Raw genomic sequence first — 3,808 nt, 5'->3', positions numbered from 1 at the left:
AAAATAAAATAAAGGCTTTATTTAACACAAAAGATTGGTAAAAGTCTTTTAAAAGATGTGGAAAGGAGACAGCTTAGAGATTACAGTGTCATGTTATAGATGACAGAGTAAAGCCAACAGTATTCATCCTGGACTCAAATAGACACAACTTAGTATGCTAGTACAAAATATAAGATCTGAAATTTTGAATATAAAAAAGTTTGATTTCTGAAACAGTTTAAATAAAACAAAGTCAGAAATGCTACACCAAAGAACGTATGAATGTCTGAGGGCTGGAAGAAGCTCATTTTTCTGATAATCTATTTCTAGTTAGTTTAACAGTGACACAATGACAACAGAGAAACAACTTTCATGATCAAAAGTAAATTTTACTGACAATTCTGTTGTCACTTTAATGTGGTTCTACAATAATTCATAGTTTTTCTTCAGTTAATCTTAACATGAAAATATACCCTAGAGCTGTTTTTATCGATTCTACATTTAACCTCTGTCAAATTCACAACTACTTCCTATACTTCATTTTTATACTTTTCTGCTGGATGGCCAAGACAAAGATAAAGCAAGACCTATGCAACAAGATTTGTAGCTTTTGGGTCTGACAAGGTCAGTGAAATCCCTTTAGGATTCATCTCGAGATCCTATACTTCAGATTGTAGATCCTTTGTTAGTGTCAGCCATGTGGACGAGTCATGGCCATTGCTTGGCCAATGTGCTCTCTGTGAAAGCCTGAGAGAATGTTTTCTCTCCATGTGACTCTCCTTAGGCACACTCTACATCATCAATCACTTTCCTCTTTGGCCCCATAATCTCCTTGACCAGAAAATTTGGGACACTACTGAGTTACATGACATTACAGTACAAGTTCTCATATGTCCTGAGTCTTAACTGACCTTGGAAGGCTAGGGCCAAAATGTTGGCTTTCCTTGTGGCCCTCCTTTTTCTCTAATTTTGGTCTGCAAATTTAGGTTGTTAACCCTTCAGAAGAGAAGCTTACTGTTATTACCATATAACCTAGGCTGTTAAGCTTAACTTCACTGTCTGTCTGAACATCAAAAATCTTAGGCATAACATGGAACAGGTATTTTTCATCAAGTATTGATATGTTGAACTTTAAATTCCTACAGAATATGATGAAAAAACATTTAAAAATTAGAATATATTTTTTAAAATAGGCATAAACAACTATGTAAGTCTTATGTTTACACGTAAGTCCAAAAAACTAAGCATATACAACCTTGAAGCAGGACAGTCTCACAACATTCCTTTTCCTGTCTCCTGCCTTCATTCACCACCCCCTTCTTTTTGAATAATCATCTACCCGAGAGACAGCACAGCAGCAACTGGCATGTCATGACAAGCAGCCCGTATTCAGAAGACCAGAATGACAGGCACTCCAAGCATGAACCTACTATTACAAATTGCCATCTTCAGTGCAGTTGCTTAGTTCATAGGTGTCAGTATATATAGTTAGTCAGGGTGAGAATCTTTCCAACTAACTGCTAGATTCAAAAATCTTCTGAAGATTCTCAGGATCATTGCCTTGCCCATCTTCTACATATAACTGTATGGCTTGTCATTGTCATGTTTCCTAGCTCTTCTCCTTTCCCTCTCTTAATTAGTCCTCGAGTTCTTGCTTTCCTTTTACTTGTATTATACCTTTCTATTTGTATTTCTTCTTTTGAGTTCTTATATCTGGGAAACTATATGATATTTACACATGTGTATCTGGTATATTTCACTTATGAGTATATCTTCAAGTGGTATCCACTTCATGCTGTTGTGTTGAGCTGTAGGGTACTCGGGTCAACAATTTCTGACATTGCCAGTGAAGTGGATGACCCAATACTATTATGGACTACTCGAGTTTTTTGGAATGTTTTGCTGAGTTAACATACCTATAATATTCAAATAATGGAACTAAACAAAGAGGTGGATGTGGAAGGATGTCCATTTTCTATCTGTGTATTCCAGGTGGTTAGGGTAGATATATAGTTACATTCTCTTAATGAATAGGGGGATTTGTTCTAATGGTATTTGTAATAGGGTGGATATATAGTTACATTCTCTTAATGAATAGGGGGATTTGTTCTAATGGTGTTTGTAATAGGGTGTCATGTCCATAGCTTGTACAGCAAATAACCACTGGGAAGAATGTAAAAAAAAAAAAAAAAATTCACAAGTAAGCTAATTATAAGACTGCCTGCCTACTAAATTTAAGAACGTTCATTTCATACCTTAAACATTATAATATTATTTAATAGCAGTACTGCACTGTCAACTATTGAAAGCTTACTTTTACATATAGTACTATTTGAGCTTTTTATCTTGGCTTTTAATTATAATTATTAATTAATATGCTAACATTACAACAGTGACTAGCATTCATTAAAAATATTGTTAACATTAATATTTATGTTAAAAGGGGCATTAAGAGTTCATTTTCAAAAATACATCAATACTAAGATATTTAAATCTGAAAACTATTCAAGGACAAAACAAACTACAAGCTAATGCTGTCTTTATATTAAAACATTAACATTATGTTGTGTCCATTCTTATAATTAGCTAAAATGTAGCTGTAAATAAACTAATTTTAAAAAATGCATACATAAATTTTAAGAATACTTCCTTTCAAATATATTTTCCTTTTGTCTTTTTGTATTTATATTTAATAAGCACATTACCACTATAGATTTCAAATGCAGGAACATATATTAACATTCCTCAGCTATGTACCAAATCATGAATATTTATTTAACTATCTTTTTATATTCACTTTTTGGTTGTTTTTGTGATCAGCTATGACATGTTCAGCTGTAGGATTCTGCCTATTATTTAACATGTCGAACTTCAGGCTTTGTTTCATACTGGAGGACTAGAGGAAAGATCTGGAGAACTGCAATGTTTTTAAGACAGGCTGGGTACAGTGAAAATACCATGGTAGTAGATGAGTTTTACTGCTCTGATAATATCCATCTAGAACACATTAGGAATATAAGTTTTGCATAGTATCGGTGACACAAAGGATTCATTATTTATACAGGCCCCAATTGTTATAAAATAAAGATGTCAAGTGTTCCAATTACTATCTCATTTCTCAAATACATAAACAAACTTTTACAACTTCCTCATCTATTACATCCTTATTAAATGCCTTCTATGTAAAAGGCCCTTCTCTAAATGTTAAGCCTACTGGAATCTGAAGAAACAAATGACACAGTTCCAGTTAAGAGAATAGAATATATACACAAAAACATAAGCATAACCTTTATATTTAATATACAAAAGGAGGCAACATAATAAGGTTCCAAGTGAGTAGGATTTCTTGCATATATTTTATAGTGTTGTTATACATTTTTAGAACTAACTGATCCAAAGATACTATACTCCAACTGAAGTATTTAGTCAGTCATCTAAATTACCAGCCTTAATTCTTAGATATGCCAAAGCTGAACCAGCACTTTTCCCTAAAATGATCAAGTTCTTATACTATTTTCATTCACTATATGAGTTTTCATATATTGCTACGAACACATTAATCTTTTTTCTTCCTGATTTATGTTATAAAGAACTAAACTGATAAACATTTACTTGTCAAAATTCAAGTTACAGTATAAGGAGACTAACAAAATGTAAGATAAAATATATATTGTTAACTAGTAAAACCTTTCAATAATTACTGAGAAACAGCTTTTATGCTGAAGAGCCCAAATAGTATACTAACAGTATTTAATTCATCCATGAATTGCATTTTAAGGTCTCTTAGCCCTGCTCAGCAGTGTATTCTACTGCAGCAGGAAATTTACTA

General features: G+C 32.7%; 1 protein-coding gene across 1 annotated transcript in view; it reads right to left on the bottom strand.

Annotated features, from left to right (window-relative positions):
* LOC101561793 (TBC1 domain family member 5) overlaps nucleotides 1-3,808 on the bottom strand; it is a 422,866-nt gene that overhangs the window by 77,523 nt on the left and 341,535 nt on the right. The window lies entirely within an intron of this gene.

The sequence above is a fragment of the Octodon degus genome, unplaced genomic scaffold (genome assembly GCF_000260255.1).
Source record: "Octodon degus isolate 3935 unplaced genomic scaffold, OctDeg1.0 scaffold00043, whole genome shotgun sequence".
NCBI lineage: Eukaryota > Metazoa > Chordata > Mammalia > Rodentia > Octodontidae > Octodon > Octodon degus.
The sequence above is the reverse complement of the archived record's forward strand: the minus strand, read 5'-3'. Positions and strand labels throughout refer to the sequence as shown.